This window comes from Chiloscyllium plagiosum, chromosome 1, assembly GCF_004010195.1.
Source record: "Chiloscyllium plagiosum isolate BGI_BamShark_2017 chromosome 1, ASM401019v2, whole genome shotgun sequence".
Taxonomy (NCBI): Eukaryota; Metazoa; Chordata; class Chondrichthyes; order Orectolobiformes; family Hemiscylliidae; genus Chiloscyllium; species Chiloscyllium plagiosum.
Window position 1 is genome coordinate 28693430 of NC_057710.1, and position 26292 is coordinate 28719721.

The following is a 26292-nucleotide window of genomic DNA, read 5'->3' on the forward strand; positions in this document are numbered from 1 at the left end:
TGACTTGCTCATACCTCCTCCATGCTGACCGATGCTCTCCATCGATTCTTGAACTAAATTGAATTTATTGTCACGTGTACCAAGACACAGTGAAATGCTTTGTCTTGTGAGCAATACAGGCAGATCACATCGTTAAATAGCATAGATAAGTAAATAATACGTAAACAGTGGCAAAAAGAGAAAACACAGGTACAAGCGAATTTGTGTTCGCCTGTAAGTGTTTGTGAGTCCATTCAGTATTCTAACAACAGTAAGGTAGAAACTGTTTCAAAACCGGCTGGTGTGTGTGTGTTCAGGCTTCTGTACCTTCTCCCCGATGGTAGAGGTTGTAGAAAAGCATTGCCAGGGTGGGATGGATCTTTGAGAATGCTGGCGGCCTTTCCTTGACAACAGGCCTGGTAGATGGATTCTATAGATGGGAGGCTGGCCTTTGTGATTGCCGGGCTGAGTCACCACATCTATAACCATCTCTGATCTTGAATGGTACAGTTACCATACCAGGTAGTGATACATCCAGACTGAATGCTCTCGATGGTGCACCTATAAAAGTTGGCAAGTGTATTTGCTGTCATGCCAAATTTTCTCAGCTGCCTGAGGAAGAAGAGATGTTGTTGGGCCTTTGTAACCAGTGCGTCCACATGAAGAGTCCAAGAAAGCTTGTTGTTGATGACCATTCCCAGGACCTGAGTACAGTAAGGGGCTGAGTGGGGCTCCAGTGTTGAGTGTTAGTGAGGATGAAATATTGTGCTCAATCTTCACTGATTGTGGCCTGTGGGTCAGGAAACTGAGGATCCAGTTGCAGAGAGTGGGGCTTAGTCCGAGGTCACTAAGTTTAGTAACTAGACTTGAGGGGATAATAGTGTTGAAGGCTGAACTGTAGTCAATGAGTAGGATTCTTACGTAGCTATTCTTGGTGTTCAGGTATTCTAGGGAGAAGTGAAGGGCAAGAGCTACGGTACCTGACATGGATCTATTGGTCCGATAGGCAAATTGATGTGGATCAAGAGTAATGGGGAGGCTGGGGTTGATTAATGCCATGACCAGCCTTTCAAAGCACTTCATGACCACCGAGGTTAGGGCCACTGGGCAGTAGTCATTGAGACATGCTGCATGAGCCTTCTTAGGCACAGGGATGATGCTGTGGTTCTGTTCGCCGAGCTGGAAGATTTTGTTGCAAACGTTTCGTCCCCTGTCTAGGTGACATCCTCAGTGCTTGGGAGCCTCCTGTGAAGCGCTTCTGTGGTGTTTCCTCCGGCATTTATAGTGGCCTGTCCCTGCCGCTTCCGGTTGTCAGTTTCAGCTGTCCGCTGTAGTGGCCGGTATATTGGATCCAGGTCGATGTGTTTGTTGATGGAGTTTGTGGATGAGTGCCATGATTCTAGAACACTACCATTATAGGGCAAGCCAAACAAAGAACAGCCAGGGAATTCCTAGAAGCATGGTACTCATCCACAAACTCCATCAACAAACACATAGACCTGGACCCAATATACTGGCCACTACAGCGGACAGCTGAAACTGACAACCGGAAGCGGCAAGAACAGGTCACTATAAATGCCGGAGGAAACACCACAGAAGCGCTTCACAGGAGGCTCCCAAGCACTGAGGATGTCACCTAGACAGGGGATGAAACGTTTGCAACAAAAACTTCCAGCTCAGCGAACAGAACCACAGCAACGAGCACCCAAGCTACAAATCTTCTCACAAACTTTGAGCACAGGGATGATGTTGGCCATCTTGAAACAGGCAGGACAGTGGCCTGCTGCAGGGAGAGGTTGAAGTTGTCCGAGAAGACCTCTGCCAGTTGATCTGCGCATGCTCTGTGTGCACAGCCCGGTACTCCATCGGGCCCAACACTTTCCTTGGATTCACATGAAGGAAAACTGATCTGACCTCTGATGCAGTGACTGTTGGGATAGGTTCATCAGGACTTGCTGAGATAGGTGTTACCTCTCCACTGAAATTCTGCTCAAAGTGAGCACAGAAGGCGTTGAGACGATCTGGGAGGGATGTGTCATTGTCTGCTATCTTGCATTGTCTCTTTTTAGAACCTGTCATGTCATTCAGTCCTTGCCATAGTTGCTGGGTGTCTGTCTGGGTCTCTAGCTTGGATCGGTATTGGTCTTTGGCTGTCTTAATGTCTCTGCAAAGGTCATACTTGGCTGCCTTATATTTGAGTGGGTCTCCTGATCTGAAGGACTCACACCTGATTTTTAGCAGATTCTGTATGTCCTGATTCATCCAGGGTTTCCTGTTGGGGAACACCCGGATTGACTTCCTCGATATGCAGCCCTCCACACACTTGCTGATAAAGTCCGGGACGGTGGTGGCGTAGTTGTCCAAGGTACATGCAGACTGTTTGAACACGGCCCAATCAGCTGATTCCAGACAGCACCGGAGTTGATCCTCTGTCTCCTCTGATCAGCACTGGACATGTATCCGTGAGGGGGGGGTCTCCTGCTTGAACTTTCACCTGTAAGCCGGGAGAAGAAGCACGGCATTATGGTCAGAATTCCCGAAATGAGGGCGGGGGATGGAGTGGTAGGGATCCTTCACAGTGGGGTAGCAGTGGTCTAAAATGTTCGGGCCCCTAGTGGGGCAGGTAATGTCCTGGTGGTACTTGGGCAACATCTTCCTTAGATTGGCTTGATTGAAGTCACCAGTTACAATAAACAGGGCCTCGGGGTGTTCTGTCTCCAGGGTGTTAGTGGTGGAGTACAGCACATCCAGAGCTTCCTCAACCTTTGCTTGTGACGGTATGTACACAGCAGTTAGTACAGCAGCGGTAAATTCCCGTGGTAGGTAGAAGGGGTAGCATTTGATGGTGAAGTATTCAAGGTTTGGGGAGCAATGGCTGTCCAGGGTTGCAATGTCTGTGCACCACAAGTTGTTGATTGAAAAGCAAACCCCTCCACCCTTTGCCTTGCCCGAGGACACTGTGCAGTCCATGTGATAGAAAAACTGTCAGCCTGAAGTGCGCAGTCAGGAATGGACAGGTTGAGCCAGGTTTCTGTGAAGCAGAGTGCGCAGCAGTCCCTCAGTTCACACTGGAAGCTGAGCTGTGATCTGAGTTCGTCCATCTTGTTCTCCAGAGAGTGTACATTTGCCAGGAGTAAGCTAGGAAGGGGGTAGTCTCAGTCTTACTAACAGGCTAGCACACTTACCCCGCTTCCTCACAGGTTTCTTACGTTTGAGTGGTCCGGTGGTCTGGTGGAGTGGATTGTGACTGCTTCCAGTTAAGTGGCCCTTCTTAGGACCCTGGGGAGCAGGTAGGTTACAGTTTAGTGTATTTTTGCAGATGTTCTGCTTAGGACCTAGTGAAACAGGTAATTTACCGTGTGGTTTTTTTTTTACTAGATCCAGCCAGGTTTTTTGCAGAAGTGTTTGGGCTGCTCTCCAGGTAAGTTCTGATAGATTTCATGTCAGGCCCCTCATTCCCTCGATTCCAATCCATGGCAGGTGCTATTCACTCAGTATACAAACTGTGCAAAACTCATGAACCTTGAAGTAATAGTGGAGTGAGTGAAAAGGTTTCTGAGAAGTCATTCATAAGTTTCTTTTAAAAGCTGCTTTTACCACAGCTCTGTACAAATGCCAAACTTTCAAACCTTCAAAATGTCAATAGTAGAGACTGTAAGCACTGGGCAGTTCTTTATTTTATTTGATAAACCTTTTGTAGTGGAGAGGATATATCTATGGGAGAGAGAGATGCCACTCAAAGAATGATTTTCCTTTGGTATAGCTGTCTTAACAGACAAAGAGATGTCTGGGCTCTCAGTCAGTTTGATTGGACAGTTGGGTAAGAGCAAGGGGCAAGGGTAAGAGGGCCTACTATTAATTAAAATGACTGGGACAAAGCCCCAGGGAACTGAGCTGGGCCTTTTAGCCAGGCTGCCTTGTCATTAGGCACTTTAAATGGTCGCTCTGAATTCTTTCTCGAGGCAGCAGAACCAACTCCAGCTAGCACCCAAATGCAACAGCACCCTCCACCTACAACTTCCACCTCCCCCCAGCACCCCATTCCCGCCCCTAGACAAGGATCATATTTTTGCAGGTTTCTTCTTCCAATAAGAGACTGCTCAGCCCGGAAGTTTCCCAAGCTTCTGAGACGTAAGTCCAGCCCACATTTTCTTGATTAGAATTGAGATCATTTGAAGCCAAGCCTCTGAACAATTTAGCAGGGGTTCCCATTGCTCGAGACAGACAATAAATGCTGGCCAACCATGATGCCCATGTCCCATGACTGAATAAAACAAATTACTTTGGGAAGTAAGAATATTTGTGCCTTATATTCCAGCAGTGACTACATTTCAAAAACTTCATCTTTGGCTGTAAGGCACATTTAACACAATCTAATCTTATGAAAGGCACATGTCAATATTGCTATTCTTTTCCTTAATGTACTTAATTTACTTGGAAGGCCTTTGATAATAAACAAGATATCTTCCCACCTCCTCTGCCACTAGGGTTTAGCTTTATGGCACTGCAGGTGAGTCAGGTGACCAGACATTCAACCTCATTAAATCAGTTAAGGATTTGTAGAAGTGTGACAGCTGTAGGCAGCCTGACCGAAGGATGTAAATGAGACCCTTGGCCCAATTTTAAGCCTCCCAGATGGGTGAGGTGCTCCCTCCATTATGTTGTGCTCATTTCAGAACCATAAATGGACATAAACTAGACTTTAACCTCTTGAATGATGGGATTCTGTGTCAATACAAACTGGGCTCCACTACCTACACCCAATATGTCAATACTATTCTCAATGAGACCTTTTCGTAATGACACTAATTTATGGTGCTCAGTGTTGCATGATGTTGACATAATTTAAAAGTATCTAAATTCAACTTTATTCATTAAAATTTACTTCCTGTGCCTTGTCTTCATCCATTCTGGCACACTCCAGAAATCTCCCTAAACCTACCTGGACGGCCAGTTACCACCTGTGTGATGAGGCTATCCTTAAAATTCTTCTCTTTGACCAGGGCTTGGCACTACTTTTTGATTTGCTATTTATTTACCTTATTATGCTTCTACAAAAAGCCATGCGATTTATATTGAAGTTAAAAATGGTTATTCAAGATAATCTCCAACTTTTAAACAAAAGCCAACCTTGATAAAACTGCGAAAAGGAGATTGCTAAAATTTAAATGAATAACTGTCATTAAGTGACCAAGCCCAGGAATGGCAGAATGATTTAAAAGTGAAAGGATGTAAGGTCATTAATAACCGAGGGCATTGTTGCAGCAATTTGTCAGGGTACTCTCCTCGGTCCAACAATCCCTTCATCAGCATAAAATCGGATTTTCACTGGCTGCAGTTTTCAGTTCCATTCCCAACTGCTCTGATACTGAAGCAATCTGTGCCGACTTGTCGCTAGATGTTGAAGACATCTAGGCTTGAATTGATACAAAAGAACACTATCACCTGCAAATTGCCTTCCAAGCCACTCATCATCATTCCTTCAGTGTTGCAGGGTCAAAATCCTGGAACTCCCTCTCTATCAGCATTGGGAGTCTACGTACTTGCATATGGACTGCAGCAGTTCAAAAGGCAGCTCATCACAGCCTTCTCAAGGGCAACTATGGGCAGGCAACAAATGCTGGCTGTTCAACACTGTTCACATTCCATGAACAAATAAAAATATCCAAGCCTGCAAACTGTGCCACCCAGAAGAACAAAAGATAGCAAGTGCATGGGAACAGTATCATCTGCAATGTTCCCACCAAATCACACAATCCTGGAACTAAAGAATTATTTCTTCACTATTCCTACAGTCAAAGTCCTGAGATACCTTCCCTAACAGCATTGTGGGTGTACCAAAGTGCCATGGACTGCAGCAGTTCAAAAAAGCAGCTCACCACTGACTTCTTAAGGTCAAATTAGTGACGGGCAATAAATGTTGACATTGGTGATCACACCTCATCAATGAATGAGGGAAAAAAGAAAATGAGATAGTGAATGAGGTCTACTGAAAGCTGGAAGAAGATAATAATTGAAATGTGACGAATTTTGCCAACAAAGCTAATGAGGAAAACGGAATATGTCTCAAAGGCATTTGGCCACCACTTGAAACCAGTTATTTTGTCCTCTGATGGGGTTATGTTTGAACATTGTGTACTTTTTTACATCCTGACCCTTCAAGCAGACATTACACCAAGAAAATGGAGCTGCTTCTATTTTCGCAAAGACACCGTAGCTGCCTCATGGGTTTCTGCCACTTTTGAGGCAATGTAAGGACACAAGGAATTTCTCATCCTCTGTATTAAAAAGAGTTTAGAAAAGAGTAGGATTAATAATTTCATATGTGCAGGATAGAATTTCTTGACTTCAGAGAAAAGGTTACAGCATGTCAAAAGCCATGGAGGTCAACTTCAAAGATGTTCGCTTTTCACACAAGAAATATTAGTAGCACATTGGGGGCGCCCATTTTACAATTTACCCAATCCTCCTGTCTATTGAAGTCAGACGACAGAAAAATAATCTTCCTATGTAAATATGTTCTTTAATTTGCTCAGTTCAGTTGCTGCTAGTCTTCTCACTCACCCTTATACTCTGCATCATTTATGTACATCATTTGAAAGGATTTGTCCAGTGTCAACGAACACATTATTGGAGTTTAGGTTTCAGCTGGCAGACTGACAGAATCTGGCAAGCTGAAAAATCGAGTGTTTCCAGTTTACTGTAAACTGAACAAATTAACATTTTAAACTGCCTGAGGTATTTTGTATCCAAGACAAAATTGCTGCCAGCTTTTCTCACACTAACGTTTCTCAATCCCATCATTATTTACTGAAATCAGAAAAAGCTTTGTGCCATTTGTCAGCTATCCAATTGAATTTAAACCATACAAACAACATTTATCATCAATAATATTTAACAGAATCTTACAAACTATAAACATGTTTTTTGTAACATAGGTTAGAAAACTAGCTCTCATTACGATCTTGGAAAGTGTGGGATTAAACTGTATTAATTACCTATAGTTCTATGTTGAGTAATATTTACGTCTATAGATTTCTTCTATACATCAATGACATTAAAGGACACAATAATAATCTGAACATTTTATCAATGGGTAGGTAAAGCTTTTAAGTGTATTCAAATGTAGTATTAATGCCTTTTGTTTTCATCAGTTACAGTGCAGATAAACGACTGGGCTGCTAATGGATATGAGTTCTTCCACTTTAAAAAATATGTTATTAAATAATTATCTGGCAAAAGGCCATATTAAAATGGGGTAAGACCCGATAATTTGGGATCAAAGGTTGATCAACTGAATGATGGTCTGTCTTTAAAGGAATGATAGTTCAAGTGTAGTCAAATTATATTTCAAAGAATTGACAAGGGTAGACAAATAAGTCCATAAATCCCTGGATAACAAAAGCTATAGAGATTGAGATGAAGATTTAAAAGTTTTCCTAAGACAACTGTCAGGCACCTCACAGATCTGAGTTTGTTGCTGAAATAGCTCAGTGGGGAGGATGTTAGCTTGAAGGGCTAAAGGTCCTGTTTCATCAGTAAGTTGTATGGGTGCATGGTGGCTCAGTGGTTAGCACTGCTACCTCACAGAACCAGGAGTGTGAGTTCAATTCCAGCCTTGGGTGGCTTGGGAGCTTGCATGTGGGTTTCCTCACAAAGATGTGCAAGTTATGTGGATTGGTGATGCAGAATTGTCTGTAGTATACAGGCCAGGTGGGTTAGCCATGGTAAATGTGGAATTTTGGGGATATATGAAGGGAGTTGGGCCTGAGTCAGAGGCTTGGTGCAGACTCAGTGGGGTGAATGACCACTTTCCACACTATAAGGAGTCTATAAACTGGTTGAATATCAAAGGTTTTGAGGGGAAATTGAAAGAGGAAATACAAGCACCAAAGAAGGAGCATGAAAACTTCCCAATAGCTATCATTAAGGGGATTCAAATATCTTCTCTCAGCATATAAATAATAAAAGGAACAGTACTCCGATTAGGGACCAAAAGGAGATTTGTGCTTGGAGATTGGGGCATAGCTATAGGTATTCAGTGAATATTTGTGTGAGGCTTTACCAAGGGAGATGTTACACATGATGTTGAATTGGACAAACCTCTTGGTTGACTGTAACCCCCCTTCATCCACTAAAGATTTGTACCCTTTGACTCTCATCGATTAGCTATTTACCTGAAGCACACATCTTGTGTTTGCCTCAGAACCTGCTGCAGTTGTGACCCCAAAATGGCACAGTGTTGCAGTGACATATCCTGCCCCTGTGTGGGGCTGATAAATTGATGTTCCATACTCTTCACTGTCATAAGCTGCATCTCTCTCCCTCCGAGTTTATTGGTGATATCCATTAGTCTTGCAAGACCATGGATCTGCGCCTGGGAAGTCTTGCTTCAATCTTTGTTGGTAGAGCAGTGTCTATAGAAGCCCAGAAGGGAGTGGCAGTCTCAGCTGCAGTGACTGCACTTGAAGGCCTTGTCCTCTGTTGTTGTCCTGGTAATGTTTTTCCGGCAAGTGTGCTTTTCTTCAGCAGCAAACCTCAGCTACTCTTCTCCTCTTTTTAGATGTCTGCGTAATTCCAGCCTCCAGTGAGAGCTATCGTTTGCAATGCCCTCCCATCTCTCAACGTTCATGTTCAGTGACTTCATGTCTCTCTTGCAGACATCTTTGAAATGAAGGTGGGACCACCCTTGTGCTCTTTTGCCAGAGGCCAGTTCCCTGAACAGCAGGCCTTGCAGGGTCTTCCCATCTGATACGCAGTGTACGTGGCCCAGACAGCGGAGATGGCATTGTTGGAGCAGGGTGAAGGCGCTGGGTATCTGGGCACAGGCCAGGACTTCATTGTTGGTGACTCAGTCAGTCCACTTGATGTCCAGGATGTATCTCAGGCTGCGAAGGTGGAAGACGTTCAGATGCCACTCTTGTCTGGAGTAGAGGCTCCAGGCCTCGCTGCAGTGTGCTGAGGATGCAGGCCCTGTAGACTGCAACCTTGGTGTGCATCGTCAGCTTTCTATCCTCCCAGACTCTCTTTGTCAGCCTGATGAATTTTGAGGCTGCTTGTCCCATCCATCTGTTGATCTCAGAGTTTAGGGAGAGATTGCCAGTGATGGTGGAGCCATGGTATGTAGACTTGTGGACTACCCCCAGCTCATAGTTGTTGATGGTAATGGCAAGGGCGTGCTCAAGGTCTTGACCCAACACTTTGGTCTTTTTCAGGCTGATGGTCAAGCTAAGTCCTGGCAGCCTGTTGAGAAGCTGTCCATGAAGCATTGTAGTTGTTCTTCCGAATGCCGCGTCATCTACAAACAACCTGTCCCTGATAAGGACTTCACAAACCTTGGCTTTCGCCTTTAGCCAGGACAGACTGAGCAGCCTCCCGTCCGATTTAATGTGGAGGCAGATACCATCAGTTAATGTCCCAAACCAAAGGCATGCTTCAGCATGATTGAGAAGAAGATGCCGAATAGGGTGGGGGTGAGCACACAGCCCTGTTTCACATCGCTGCGAATGCTGAAGGCCTCTGAGGAAGAGCCATCAAACCAAACGATGCCTTTCATGTCTGTGTGGAATGACTGAACTATCCTGAGGAGCTTTGGGGGACAGCCAATCCTGGCGAGGATTTTGAACAGGCCATCTCTGCTCACAAGGTTGCAGGCCTTTGTGAGGTTGGTGAAGATGACATAGACGGTTGTCTTTGCTCTCTGCATTTCTCTTGTATCTGTTGAAGGGAGAAGATCATTTTGATTGTGGAGTGTTCTGACCTGATACTGCACTGAGGCTTGGGATATGCCCTTTCAGCAGTTTTCTGCCGTCTGTTCAGGACCATGCGCACGAAGACCATCCCAACAATGCTCAGCAAAGAGATTCCCCTGTAGTTGTTACAGTCACTTCTGTCCGCTTTATTCTTTTATAGGGTGACAAAGTCGCAGTCTCTCATGTCTTACAGCACTGTTCCCTCTTTCCAGCACTGGCGTAATAGTTTAGCAGGATGTCCGTTGCGCACTCGATGGCCTCTGGTGGAATGCCTTCCAAGCCTGGGGCCTTCCAGTGGGCAGGCTGTCAATTGCTTTCCTCAGCTCTTCGGCAATCAGCAATGCATCCAGTTTCTCCATGACAGGCCGGCATTCCATGGCATCAAGTGCGCATTGTTCAAGATGCTGTTTTCTCTGGAGTAGAGTTCAGAGCAATGTTCCACCCATCTCTCCGTCTGCTTGCTTTTGTCTTTGAGAATCTCACCCATTATGGTTTTCAGTAGTGTTGTCTTCTTCTGGGTGGGTTGGACCAATGGTTTTCGTGATCTCCTCGTACACACCACGGATGTTGCGTGTGTCAAATGATGACTGAATGCTTTCGTATAGTTGTAGCCAGTAACCATTTGTGCAGCATCTGGCTGTTTTCTGGACCTTGCCTCTTGCTGTCCTTAGCGCTTGCCTGGGTGTGGTAGCCTTTGTGCTCCAGTAGTGCAACATGCTTTTCTGCAATGACAGCGGTGAGCTTACTTGAGCTCGCTTCAAACCAGTCCTGTGTCTTGCCCTGTTTCAGCCTGAAGGCCTTGAGTGCAGTGCTGGGGATCATCTCCCTGAGACAGTCCCATCTCTGCTGAGCATCTCCTTCTGCTGTGTCTGCAAGGAGCGCATCTTCCAGTGACTGGATGAACTTCGCCGCTTTGTCTGGGTGTTGGGTCTTACTAGCATTGATGCGCTACTTGCCTGGCGGCTTGGTATAATGCATCTTCTTTGGCCAAAGTCTGATCTTGCAGCAAACCAGTGAGTAATCCATGTTGCAGTTGGCACTCTGAAAAGAGCGAATCATGACCACTTTTTTCAGGTGGTGGTGTCTGGTCTATCTGGTGCCAATGTTTGGAGTGGGGATGTCGCCAAGACACTTTGTGCTGAGCTTTGGTCTGGAAGTAGGTGCTGGTGATACACAATTCGTGGAGCATGCGAAGGTCGAGGAGTCGTTGCCTATTGTCATTCATCCTGTCAATCCCATACTGCCTCAAGCAGCGTGGTCAGGAGTCATGGTTGGCGCCCAGTCTGTCACTGAAGTCACCAAGTAGCAGAAACTGTTCCTGACTTGGGATCCCCATATTATCATCAAGAGCTAGTCATAGAACGCATCCTTTGTGTTTTGTGTAGGAGAATAAATGATGACAATGTTTGATAGGCCTGTCAGATGAGTTGAGTCAAAGTGAGAAAATCCACTCCGTCCCGCTCTCGCGAGGCTCTACTATCTTCACAGCAAAGCTGACATCATGCTCTCTGGTTTCATTTGAGCCCTTCCCCTGCCAGAAGAAGGTATAGTCTCTGTCTCATGTAGGGTTCCTGATTCTGCGAGGTGTGTCTCTTGGAGCGATGTCCACTTGGAGTCTCAGCAATTCATTGTTAGTCATTGCCGTATTGTGTGTGTTGCTGATCTCCTGAAGGCCATCTGATATGCCAGTTGTCATGGTCTGAGTATTCCAGCATCCTAGCCTGAGTGCTGGCTTCTTTCTTTGTTTTCTTGTGCTTTGTTTACAGGTGCAATGTTTACAGGTCGCAGTTTGGGCTACTTGTATCCCTAAGCCCCAGGCACCCGGTGGAATGGGCAGACTGTGGCGAGATGGCACCTAATTGGCTGTGGGTTGCCCAGCTTGAGCTGTCCAGTGAGGCGCGATGGCCTCTCCCTCTGTTGAAAGCAAGCCCTGGTGCCTTGCTCCATGCCAATTGAGCGCAGGCTTGTAACTGGTTGACTGCTGCTTTCGGTGTTGTGCCATCGCGGTGAGGCGGTCCTGGAGAGTCCTCTCCAAGGCACAGGCCTGGGCAAGGCTGTGTGGAAGACTGACAGCTACATGCAGCAGGTCTCCCCTCTCCATGTCACTGGTGTTGTCCAAGAGAAGGGCAAGAATGATATAGCTTGGCACCAGTGTCATCGCAGGATTTGCCAGAACAAGGTTGACGGCAACGTCGGACTGCCTACAAGTCCACCTCCAGATTTGTCCCAGGGTGTATTCCCAAAGGTTTCCCATGAGTGGGTAATGGTGCAAGGTATGGGAGGGTTGAAATCAGAGTTCCTTACCACCTCCCCAGTAAAAACATATCCCTCCCTCACCACCCACCCCGCTCACCAACCCTCCACCCAGTAAATAGCATCCCCCCTCCCTCACACCCCCACCGTAAAAACATATCCTTCCATAACTAACCCTACCCCCACCTTGATACAAAGTGGCAGACCATGTGACTCTGGATGGAAAGAACCTGATACTCAGGCTCTGGCAGCATTGCGGAGAAAGGCTGGGGCCTGGGGCCCAGTGAGCGGCTCAGGGACACTGGAGGTGTGAGTGGGCACTAAGACAGCGATCTAAGAGACAAAAGATCCATGCGACAAGGTCAGTGAAAATGCATCCTGCAGCTGCATGAGATCCCGGGATGTCCCTGTGCCCACAAAGTGACTTGGCAAAAGCAGATATCCCTCAGCCCTAAAGCAGACCAGAAGTGGTGTGTTAGTTGCTCTGAGACTGGGCAGGAAGATGTGGTGAGACTGGCGCTTTGCCAATGCAGAGTTCCGTGGTTGAAGAGCTGAGGGCATGGTGGCCATGGAACATTCAGGGATGCTGTGTGCTAGTAGATGTACCATGGTTGGGCAGACAGTCGGTAAGGTACAGTCAGTAAGTAATTTACCTGTCAGGTCGTTACACTGGCTGGTTTCACTGCGGTGGAGAGAAGAGTTCACATGGGATGTAAACAGAGTGAGTTGGGGTGTTAAAGAGATGTCAATACATGGGAATAAGGTCATTGCCATTCAGGGATGAGGTTCAGAAGTCACTATCTAAGGCTTGAGGAGAAAATTGGTAAAAGAATTTCTCAATGTCTAGAATCTGGTGTTTCATTCTCATCGTATTTTGTCATTTTACTTGCCATTACTCTCATTGCACCGTATTGGGAAAATTCCAAAATTCCACCTTGAAATATTGCATCCACTGACTGGGGAATCCAAATCCACAGTGTCAGGACAAGGTGCTGATCAATTGGAAGTGAGATAAGGAGAAGGTTTGGATGTTTGGAATTCTCCAAGGATTGCAATGCTACGTTATTGAATACATTTCAATCTTGAATAGACAGATTTTTGATCTCTTAGAATACCATGGAATGGGTGGGAAAGTCGAGTTGAAGCCTAAGATCAGTCAAGGTTATGGTGACTGAAGGAACAAACTCAATCTGCCATCTGGTTTACTCCTGCTCCTATTGGAGGAGTAAGTGAGGTCTGCAGATGCTGGAGATCAGAGCTGAAAATGTGTTGCTGGAAAAGCGCAGCAGGTCAGGCAGCATCCAGGGAACAGGAGAATCGACGTTTCGGGCATAAGCCCTTCTTCAGGAATCCTGAAGAAGGGCTTATGCCCAAAACGTCGATTCTCCTGTTCCTTGGATGCTGCCTGACCTGCTGCGCTTTTCCAGCAACACATTTTCAGCTCCTGCTCCTATTCCTCTTTTTAGGGGTGGTACTAAAGGACTAAAAGTTTGAAAACATTGCACATTTATTCAAATTAGGGTATAAAGATAAGCCCAGCAACCACAGGTCAGTCAGTTTATTCTCGGGGATGGGAAAACTTCTAAAAATAATAATCTGAGACAAAACGATGCTGGATAAATGCATGTTAACTAAGGAAATCAGGACAGATTTGTAAAGACCATTCATGTTGAATTGACTTGCCGGAGATTTTAGTGGATGCAGTAATGTCGGGGGCTGGTGATGGTAATGCTGGTGATGTGGGAGAGCTGAAGTGGGCAAAGTTAATGCTCATGGAATAAGAGCAGTGAATGCATGAATACAAAGCTAATTCATTACAGGCAAGACAGCACTGGTTAATGGACGGGTTTTAAAATAGTGGAAGGTTCAGAACATGGATCGGTGTAAGGACCCCTCCTGTACCTGACAGGTGATCAGTCAGCGCAACTTGCAGATGATGCAAAAATTAGAAATAATGTGTTCTGTGAGGAACAAAGTGTAGAACTTTAAAAGATTAATGAAGTGGTCAGACAATTGACAAGTGAAGTTAAAGGAAAGCATTATGTTGGGAAGAATGCAAACAGATATCAGTCTAAGCCTTCCAATCAAGGCCTGAATCCCACTTTCCAAACCTGCCCAGGCAAAGAATTACACTTACCTTCATTCCTTTTTTTTTTCTGACCAATCTTCTGACAAAGGATCCTACAGATCTCAATTAGCATAGGAATCCCTGGAGATAGCAGGGAATAGAAACCATATCCTTTTTGAACCATACTTGCTTCTATGGTTTGGTAAGTGTTCACTGAGACAATGGAAACTCTTGGGTCATTTTAACATGATTTCAGTGAAGGAGCAAATGAATGTATATATGTAGGTGTATAAATGAGTGGGATGAGATAAATGAGTAAAGGGTAGGATGAGTGAATATGTTTTGTAGAGGATGGTGTGCATGAGGTAAGTGGATATTGTGGCTGGAGGTGAAGCAGTAGGTCTGTAGGACAACAGCTGGTCACAGTGCTGGGTGGGCACAATGGCAGGGAGGGTGGTTGGTAGAATGGCTGATAGATGTGTGCATAGCCAGGTTGAGTTGGGGGGCAATTGGTGATGTTGTCTATTCAGATTGGATTGTGGGGGAGTCAGGGGTAGAATCGAGTGGTGGAATTTAGTCAGGGAGGATTGTAGAGGTGTCACGGATAGAGTTAGGTGTCAAACTAGAAGTCATACGACACCAGGTTATAGACCAACAGGTTTATTTCAAATCACAAGCTTTTGGAGCGCTGTTCCTTTGTCAGGAGTGCTCTGAAAGCTTGTGATATCAAATAAACCCATCGGACTAGAACCTGGTGTCATGTGACTTCTGACCTTATCCACCCCAGTTCAACGCTGGCATGTCCTCATCATGGCGTCAAATTAGATTAGGGAGCCAGGTGATTAAGAGAGTTGCTGGGGAATTGGGAGGAAGGAGTCAGTTAAATGCTTCCCCAGGAGTTAAGCTAATTTTTCCATTGACCGTATCCAGGGTAGCTGTAGCTAACCAATAGACTTTGACTCTAATTCAAGAAGTGCAGACTTTCTAGAAAGGTTGCAGGGAGCAGGGGAATACCATGTCAGAAATTCAACCTTTTCTGGCAATTCCCATGACTAAATGAGTCAAGACATCCATGGGAACCCAATGCACTTCTCTGGTCATACATCTGATTTCAGATTGGCCAAATGCAATTAAATGTTGCAATTCTAAAGGGTGTGCAGGAGTACAGGATCTATGTCAAGAGTGTAGTGCTGGAAAAACATAGCAGGTCAGGCAGCATCCGAGGAGCAGAGAATCAATGCTTCGGGCAAAAGCAGGGACGTTGATTCTCCTGCTCCTCGGATGCTGCCTGACCTGCTGTGCTTTTCTGGCACTACACTCTGAACTCTGAGCTCCAGCATCTGCAGTCCTCACTTTCTCCTCCAGGGTCAATGTGTGCATAAATCATTGAAAGTAGTTGAAAGAGCAGTGAATGTAGCAGAAAGCATTGTCTGTGAAATTACTAAAGGAAACAGAACACAAAAGAAAAGCAGTTATGTTGAACAAAATTCTAGTATTTTTGCTTTTACAGAAAGAGCCTTTCAAGCAATCTCATCTGTGCTGTCTCTTTGCAAGCGGTATCAATTTCATCTCACTCTATTTGATCCTTCCCTGGTGATAGGCAATGCTGTGCTGAGATGGAGAGGTTTTTAAGAAGTAAGAGAATCAAGGGTTATGTGGAAAAATGCAGGAAAGTGGAGTTGAGGCTCATCAGATCAGCAATGATCTCATTGAATGGCGATGGGCTGAATGGCCTACTTCTGCTCCTATGTAGTAAGATTGTAAAGAAGTAACATATTGCAGATCTGAAATAAATAAAAAGAAATAAAAAAGAAGAAATGCAACCATTCTGACAGCATCAGTGGAGAAGAATTAGTGGACATGAAAAGTTAACTCTGTTTCACTCTCCACAATGTTGCCATACCAGCTGGAGTTATATTAAATCTGTCAAAATCACTTAACCTCAGCAGGAGCACTGGTTCCTACACACTGGAAACACATGTCAGCATCAGAGATTACAGAAAAGACTGGTTTCAGGGATGAGAAACATCAGATACATAGATGCATTGAAGAATTTCCCCTTTGGAAAAGAGGTTGAGATTTGATAGAGACATTCAAAATCATGAGATGTGTGGACAGAGTTAGATAGAAAACCTGTCCTCAATGATAGAAGGATTGAGAACAAGAAGACACAAATTTTAAGGTAATTGATAAAAGGAGCGATGGCAACATGAGGAAAAGCCATGAAGGCAGGTTCAATTCATTGAAAAAGGAATTGGATGAATGTTCAGGGTTACATGGGCGGCACGGTGGCACAGCCCCACAGCGCCAGAGACCCGGGTTCAATTCCCGCCTCAGGCGACTCTCTGTGTGGAGTTTGCACATTCTCCCCGTGTCTGCGTGGGTTTCCTCCGGGTGCTCCGGTTTCCTCCCACAGTCACAAAGATGTGCAGGTCAGGTGAATTGGCCATGCTAAATTGCCCGTAGTGTTAGGTGAAGGTGTTAAATGTAGGGGAATGGGTCTGGGTGGGTTGCGCTTCAGTGGGTCGGTGTGGACTTGTTGGGCCGAAGGGCCTGTTTCCACACTTTAATCTAAAAAAAAAGTGAGCATGTTGCACTTCTTCTTCAGAGAACCACACAATGAGCCAAATGGCCTCCTTTTGTGCTGTAAGCATTCAATGATTCCTTTTTAATATTCACAGGTAACTAGGAAATTTGACAAATTCATAATATCTTCTCGTGTTTTAACAGCAAGGTTAATAGTTTACAAAACAAGTATATAGTTACTGAGAAAGCTGTTACTCATATACAGCCATCACATAGATTCATGGCTTAAAAACAAATACATTTTAAGGTAAACAACATATAAAGGACAACAATTTCAAAGACATGCATTTATCAATGTCTTATGTGTAGGATACAGACCAACCCCTCTGCAGATCTACAGATTAATACGTAATGGACGCACCATCAAATAAATCATTAGCTACAGAGTTGTGCTTAATCAGGTCATGTATTGGGATAATGAATGCAAGTCTGATCAAACTTTTAAAGCTCAAAAACCATGAAATTTAAAAACAAAAACCTGCACTTTAATAGAGTCTCTTACATCCCTGCCACATCCTGCAGTGCTTCACAACCAATGAATTACTATTGAAGTGTTGCGTTTTCATCGAGTAGGCAACTAGGTCTAATGAGCAGTAAATGAGCTAAAAGGCCAGATAATCTGTCTTTCTGTTGTTAAGGGATGAATGTTGACCAGGACCATACCTCTGTATATATGCTGTAAATATTAATACTCTGACTGTAATATGAAATTTGGAAACCTGAACCATTGTTGCTACTTTTTGTTTATTTATTTTCTAATTAATTTTCTAACTAATTTTCTTGAATTGGATTGTCTAATGTTTTCTCTAATTATTGGTTCTCAATTATTTCACTTTTTATTTGTTATTTAGCACTCCCCTTTCTTATTTCCTTTCTCATTTCCTAAACAACTGTCTGACCCCTAAGAGTAGTTGATTTGCATTGCTGCCTCTACTCATTCCTAATGAAGGGCTTATGCCCAAAATGTCGACTCTCCTGCTCCTTGGATACTGCCTGACCTGCTGTGCTTTTCCAGCACCACACTTTCAACTCTGCCTCTATTCAGGTGTCAATTACATGCCTTGACCAAGTAGCCATTTTCTTTTCAACATACAAAACAGAATGATGCTTGTCAGCAGCCAATTTTATCAAGAGAGTATCATAGCCAAGACAATTTCTGTTGTGAACTGACGTCCACACACACTTTCCTGTTGCTGCTGCTTAGTTACTCTAACCAGAGGATCTATTGTCTTGGTATGTCAGGCTTGTTTATCTTGTGCCATCATCACACAGCTACAGTCGCTCAAATGGAATTGCTCTGTGACGTCCCTCATCTAACTATGAGGAGGTTGGTCTCCCTTTCCACTGACCTCTACTTTTCCCTCAAGATGAAACCACTGTAGTTTTCCAGCTCTGAACACATGGCCAAAACACTGATATTTTCTTTCTTGTATCTCACTTGCAATGCAATTCTTAGGAGTGGCGGGGGGTTTGGGGGGGTGGGGAGGTGGTGGGAGGGGAGGTGGGGTTGGCACGGTGGCTCAATGGTTGGCACTGTTGGTTCACAGCACCAGGAACCCATGTTCATTTCCACACTCGGGTGACTGTATGGAGTTTGCACATTCTCTCTGTGTCCCTGGGTTCCCTCCGAGTGCTCCGATTTCCAACCACAGTCCAAGTATGAGCAGTTTGGGTGGATTAGCCATGTTAAATTGCCCCGTAGTATGCAGGGATGTGCAGGCTTGGTGGGTTAGCCATTGTATTACTGGGCTAGTGTGTGTGTTGTGGGGGCAGGGGGCTTGTCTGAATGGGATGTTCTTTGGAGGGTCAATGTGGATTCATTGGGCCAAATGGCCTGATTCCACACTTTAGGGACTCTATGATTCTACTTTGCCTTATGTTCTGAATATGAAAGTTTTACACATACACTTTCATGTCCACATTTTGAAGGCTTCTATTTTCTTCCAAAGTACTTTACTAATTATCCAGGTTTCAGAGACATACATAGAATGCAGCATCTTTATACCTTGCTACAAGCTTGAGTTCCTTCCTGATAATGCACTCTGCATCTTCATGAAATTACATCTGACTTTCTCTATCCTTCTGAGTTTTGAAACACATCTTACGTTCTCTGTTCTCTCTTGTCCTAAATAAGTGAACTTACCTACTGTTCCAGTGTAGCATTATCTAATATAATCTTCATTCTAATTCCTTCTAATGTATTCCTGCTAACTATCCTAGCTAGTACCTGAAACCTGACTGTGTAGCCAAATTCCAAACGAACACCATTTACACGTTCGCTGATGATACCACCAAAGTGGGACGGATATCTAACAATGACGAGTCAAAATACAGAAGGGTGATGTGGTGCAATGAGAATAACCTCTCTCTCTCTCTCTCTCTCAGCGTCAGCAAAATTAAAGAACTGATCATTGACTTCAGAAAGGAAGGAGGAGAACACATCCCCATCTACATCAATGGAGCAGAGGTTGAGAGGGTGAAGAACATCAAGTTCCTTGGAATGACAATAACCAACAACCTGCCCTGGACATGCCACATAAATGCAATGGTCAAGAAGGCATAACAACATGTCTTCTTCCTCAGGTAGCTCAGGCAATTTGGCATGTTCATAAGGACCTTCACCAATATTTTTAGATGCACCATTGAGAGCATACTATCCGGGCACATAACAGCCTGGTATGGCAACTGCTCTGCCCAGGAATATAAGAAACTACAAGAGGTTGTATGCACAACCCAGACCATCACAGAAGCCAGCCTTCCATCCATGGACTCCACTTACACAGCTTGCTGCCGCAGAAAGGCTGTCAACATCATCAAAGATCCATCGCACCCCAGTAATGATCTCCTACAACCTCTTCCGTCAGGCAGGAGATGCACAACGTGAACGCACACACCAGCAGGTTCAGGAACAGTTTCCTCCTGGCTGTTATTAGACTGATAAATGGACTCTGTAGCCTCAAATAATGCTGAATTTGCTCATGCTGATCTCACGTCGTGCATACGCTGTGCAGTGTAACCTGTATGCCGCTGTCTAAGTCTTTTTGATCTGTACATCCTTGCTTCCTATGATCTGCTTGTACTGCTCATAAACAAAGTTTTGCACTGTACTTTGGTACATGTGACAATAAACCAACAAATCAAACAGCGAACTGGCATCACAAGATAAGATCCACCAATCAGGACACAAGGGACACTTCCATGGAGGAGCTCCCCAGGTTGTTCTGTTGTCCTGACATTGTATGCCAGAATGTTTCAGTAGCAGTAGTGTGCACTTACTTTTACATATAGATGGACAAGGGACTCTTATGGATGTCAGATATAATGTAACTAGCTCTTAAATTTGATGAAATAAACTAATTAGGGCAGTTGCCTGGTCTGGAGGGAAGGTCTTATGAGAAAAGGCTGAGAGACTTGAACCTGTTCTCATTGGCAAGAAGAAGGCTAAGAGGGGATTTGCTAGAGACATACAAGATGATCAGAGGATTAGATAGGGTAGACAGTGAAAGTCTTTCTCCTAGGATGATGATGTCAGCATGTACGAGGGGACATAACTACAAATTGAGGAGTGATAGATTTAAGACAGATATCAGAGGCAGGTTCTTTACTCAGAGAGTGGTAAGGGTGTGGAATGCCCTGCTTGCCAATGTAGTCAACTCAGCCACATTAGGAAGATTTAAACAATCCTTAGCTAAGCACATAATGATTTTGAGATAGCATAGGGGGGACGAGCTGAGAATAGTTCACAGGTCGGCGCAACATCGAGGGCTCAAGGCCCTGTTCTGCGCTGTATTGTTCTATGTTCTATGTTCTAAGCCTATCTGCTGTCAAAGACTTTGTGAGGGCATCCTTCGCCATTTGATATCAAGAAACTAGGTTAATACCAATAAGAAGGATTAGTGGCAGTAACTCTACCCAAGGCATTTCAAATGTTTCCAGTGGACCATGAGACCAAAAGAAATAGGAAAAGGAGTAGGATGTTCAGTCCCTTGGGCCTGCTCCGCCAATCAATATGGTCAGGGCTGAGCTGACAGTCCTCAGGTCCACTTCCCTGGCCTTACCCTGGAGCCCTTGGACATGACCACAACATGTAGCGTGGCTTTTGACCAAATGGAGCTGGCCTGAAGAAACTTCTACGTTTGCAAAATGAAAGAAAAAGATTCCAGCCAGAAAACTGTGAGTGCAAATTTAAATATTTTACTGGTACAAAAGTAAATAGGGCTTGTCAGCTTGTGTGAATGCAGCAACCAGCAGGACTATTGGCAGCACAAAGCCTGTATGCTAGGAAACAGCTCTGAATAGTGAAACCTACTGACAAAGGATGGATAACCCCATGGGTCTTACCAGAGGTACTGGAGGAAAAGTCCAAACCATAATTTCGGATTGCAGCAGTCAATATTGGACTGTCAAAGTAAGTTACATCCCTTAGAGTAAGGGCAAAAATTCTTCTGTTTAAGGATGAGTTCTAGTCTTAAAGTCAAAATAAATCTTAAATAACTACATTTAATAAACAACCATTGTCATAAATAGTTTAAAATTATCTGGACAATCTGAAAAAATGTCTTTTAATGAGCATGGAAAAATTGAAGGCAGAAGAATGTATTAAAAATCAATGTTTTGAGGAAAAGTAGAAATATTTATTCTGCAACTTATCTTACTTTTAATGATGTGAGAAGTGACATAGAAACCTGCACATGCCTGGACACTGTGGACAATTTAGCATGGCCAATCCATCCTAACCTGCACATCTTTGGACTGTGGGAGGAAACAGGAGCACCTGGAAGAAACCCAGAGAGAATGCATAACCTTCACATAGGCAGTCACCTGAGGTGGGAATTGAATGGAACCCAGTCCCTGTGAGGCAGCAGTGCTCAACACTGAGACACCATGTCCCCCTCTCCTCCCCACTATTCTTTGTGATGTTATTCTTTTTCTCAATTTAAAGACAAATTCAAAACGGACCACATTATATCAAACTTCTAAAAGGATAATAAATGTCAAAACAAAAGCCTGAAGGTTCTGTGTCTCAATGAGAAGGGTATTTGTAATAAGGTGGATGAATTAATTGTGCAGACAGTCATTAATGGATATGATGTAATTGGGATTACGGAGACCTGGCTCCAGGGTGACCAAGGATGGGACCTCAACATCCAGGGGTGTTCAATTTTCAGGAAAGACAGATGGAAAGGAAAGAGAGATGGTGTAACATTGCTAGTTACGCAGAAGATTAACAGAATAGTAAAGGAGAACATTAGCCTGCACAATGTGGTATCTGTATACACAGAGTTGTGGAACACCAAGAGGAGAAAACAGTTATTGGGAGTTGTGTCCAGGCCACCAGACAGTAATTGTGAGGTTGGGGAAAGTAGAAATGCATGCAGTAAGGGTACAGCAGCTATTCTGGGTGACTTCATACTGCACATTGATTGGACTAAGCAAATTGGTAACGATGCAATGGAGGAAGATTTCCTGGGATGTATGAGGGTTGGTTTCCTCAACCAGTATGTTAAGGAACCAACTCAAGAACAAACCACCCTAGACTGGGTATTGTGTAATAAGAGAGGATTAATTAACAATCTTGGCAAAAGTGAGGACTGCAGATGCTGGAGATCAGAGTTAAGAGTGTGGTGCTAGAAAAGCACAGCAGGTCAGGCAGTATCCAAGGAACAGGAGAGTCGACATTTCGAGCATAAGCTCTTCATCAGGAATGTGGGGGAGGGGGGCCCAAGGGGGCTGAGAGATAAATTGGAAAGTAGTGTGGCTGGGGGTAAGGTAGCTAGGAATCCGATAGATAGATGAAGGTGGAGGGTGATGGTGATAGTTGGAGCAGAGGGTGGAGAGGATAGGTGGGAAGGAAAATGGATAGATGGGACAGTTTAAGAGGGTAATGCTGAGTTGGAGGGTTGGATATGGGATAAGGTGGGGGGAGAGAAGATGAGGAAACTGGTGAAATCAATATTGATTCTGTGAGGTTGGAGGGTCCCAAGATGGAAGGTGAGCCCTGGCTTTTCCTTACCACCTTTCTTAAATAGTAGCACCACATTAGCCACACTCCATCTTCCAGCACCTCACCTGTGACTATAATGATACAAATACCTCATTATGGGGCCCAGCAATCACTTCCCTTGCTTGCAACAAAGTTCCAGGGTACACCTTTATATACCTTTATGCGTTTTAAGACATCCAGCACCTCCTCTGTAATATGGACATTTTCCAAGATGCCACTATTTATTACCCCACATTCTCTAGCTTCATATCCTTCTCCACTGTAAACATTGATGCAAAATATTAATTTAGTATGTGTGGAACTGTGCGGTTCCATACACAGGCTGCCTTGCTGATCTTTAAGGGGCCCTATTCTTTCCCTAGTTACCCTTTTATCCTTAGTGTCTTTGAAGAATCCCTTTAGATCTCCTTAACCCTATTTGCCAAAGCTATCTCATGTCCCCTCTTTACCCTCCTGATTTCCCTCTTAAGTATACTCCTACTGCCTTTATGCTCTTCTAAGGATTCACTCGATCCCTGCTGTCTATACCCAACATTTGCTTCCTTCTTTTTCTTGACCAATACCTCATTTTCTCTAGTCATCCAGCATTCCCTGTACCTACCAGCCTTGCACTTCACCCTAAAAGGAACATACTGCCTCTGGGTTCTCATTATTTCATTTTTGAAGGCTTCCCATTTTCCAGCCATCCCTTTACCTATGAATATCTACACCCAATCAACTTTTGAAAGTTCTTGCCTGATACCATCAAAATTGGCCTTCTTCCAATTTAGAGCTTTAACTTTTACATTCAGTCTATCCTTTTCCATCATTACTTTAAAACTAATAGAATTATGATCACTTGCCCCAAAGTGCTCCTTCACTGACACCTCCGCCATCTGCCCTACCTATTTCCCAAGAGTAGGTCAAACTTGCTCCTTCTCTAGTAGGTACATCCACATACTGAATAAGAAAGCTTCTTGTGCACTCTTAATGAATTCCTCTTCATCTAAGCCCTTAACACAATGTCAGATCCACTCTATGTTTGGAAAATTAAAATTCCCTACCATAACCACCTATTATTCTTACTGATAACTGAGATCTTCTTACAAATTTGCTTCTCAATTTCCCACTGACTATAGTACAATGGCAATAAGGTGATCATTCATTTTTTATTTTTAATTTCCACCCAAATAACTTCCCTGGATGTACTCCCAGGAATATCTTCGCTAAATTCAGCAGTAATGTTATCCCTAATCAAAAAACCCTTACCTGTCAGGCTTCTCACATTGAAATACATGTAGCTTAATTCATCAGTCCTATATCATACTCTACTTTGTACCTGCTGGCCCTGTCTGTTTGATTTATTCTTTTTCCTGGCTGCACCAGTCACAGACTTATCTCTTTCCTCCCTGGGTCCCAACACCTCCCCCCGCTTACTTTAAAGCCTCCTGAGTAACTTTAGCAAATCTTCCCACCAGTATATTAGTCTCCTTCCAGTTCAGTGCAATCCATCCTTCTTCTACAGGTCACTTCTTCTCCAGAACAAAACGATCCAAAAATGGGAATCCTTCTCCCCTACGCCAGCCCCTCAATCATGCATTTATTTGCTCTATCCTCCTATTCCTACACTCACCAGATAGTGACAACACTCTCTTACACTAACACAAAGTGCTGGAGCAACTCTGGCAGCCATTATGGGGAGAGAAAAACAAAGGTAATGTTTTGAGTCTGTTATGACTCAGCTTGGGAACCTTTGGATAAGGTGGAGGAGGAGGGAATGGAATAGATGATGAAGATGCCCATCATAAAAGAAAAAGCATGTGCTAATGGTAGAGGAGAGATACAGATGTAAAACAGTTGCTAATGGTCAGTATGAATAATTCAAAATAGGTTGGCTTTGCTGAGAGTAAAACCCTGCAAATAAGACAATGGTGGGAGAAGGGGTGTAATCAAAATGGAGGACAATGTTCATGCTCTGAAGTTTTTGAACTCAGTGAACTTTGAATATTGTAAAGTGCCTCAGTAGAAAATTAAGTACTATTCCTCCAGCTCACATTAGAGTTTGCTGGAACATTGCAGCAACCTAGGACAGAAACATTAGCATGAGAGCAAGATGGTAACCCTGGTCCACTCCTCTGCCAATACCACCACTTCCCATCACACCATGGACCAATCCCATGCAATAGCAGAAGGTGTAACACCTGCCCTCTACCATTGTCCAAGGCACCCACACACCACAAGTGAAGTATTATTTTACTTTGTACTCCTTTCAGTCTAGTCTAATGTATTCACGACTCACAATATAGTCTCCTCAATTCTCTTGGGGCCAAATACTGTTTGCGTGACCACTTTGTGTAATATTCCTAGTCTGTCCATAATAGTGACCTTCACCTCTAGTAGCTTGCCACTTGAATACATCATTTTGCTGTCTTACTATTAAAGGTAAACCTTTATGGAACTGAGTCAAGCATGCTCCAATATAATGAGACCAATTCAAGTGCCTGTACTGCACAGCAGAATCTGGAGATCAAACGCTGGCCTGAATAGCTAGCATAAAATCATAGAATGGCTACAGAGCAGAAGAAGGTCAATTTGTCCATGTCGGCTTTCTCCAAGAGAAAATTAACAATTTCCATTCTAAATCCTTTAACCACAGTCTTGCTGTAACCAGTTGATCCATAAAGATAATTATTTCTTATCAGTTTTCAAACTACAATGTCTGCATTTGGACTTATTATACTTGTTATGTATACAATGTTCTTTACATAAATGAGCAATAATTTTTACTGACATTTTGAAAATCCTCCTTTAATAAATCTATTTAATTATCACTTGTTTTTCATGGTAATTATCAGGATTATTGCAGGAATGTTGGACTGTTTAAGGGAATCACTTATCATCTCAATCATTACAATAATGTTGCTCCGTCTGCGTTTCCAATCTGTAGGGATAAAGCTGCAGCTGGTAACTTAAAGATAGTTTTTTTTCATTCATTCCAGATTTTGAATATTTTATTTCTCTTATTTTTGAATTGTCACAATAAGTCTGCCACTAAAATGTACTGTGAATTCAACCCTGTATGATTGTTCAAATAAATAAATAATCTGTGAACTAACACAATTTGCCATCTGCTCTTTTTTCTAGTCAAAGTCCCTGTGCTAATCGTCATTTTACATTGTCACACTCAGTTTCAGGTTTAGGTTTCATTGCTGTCCTTTACATACATACTTTAAACCTGGATAGTGATGTACATGCAATTATTGGATAGTAGTGATGAATAAACTGAGCTTTTTGACTTTCCATAACTTATGTACCTATATATATTTTGACAAGAATATAAAGAAGTTCTGTAGTGTCTCTGGACTCAGCATTTTTTTGGTAATGAGGCTAGAAATATGGCAATCCTTCTTCTCTCCCATTTGTTAATTTGTAACGCTGGCATGCCCACCACTCTTCTACAAATAGATCAACAAATTGGTTCTAATGTTTATTGCTGGTCCCTTAAAATTCTATCAAGTAGAGTTTCTACCTGACACTGTTCTAACTTTCCCGTCTATTAACCTATAGACCTACTATCCTTTGTCTCCTGGAACAGTTTCAGGGTGAGCATATTGATTAAAATGTAGGCCCAGAGTTTTCCCTTTATTTGCACACAGGTGGCTAAGTTAACA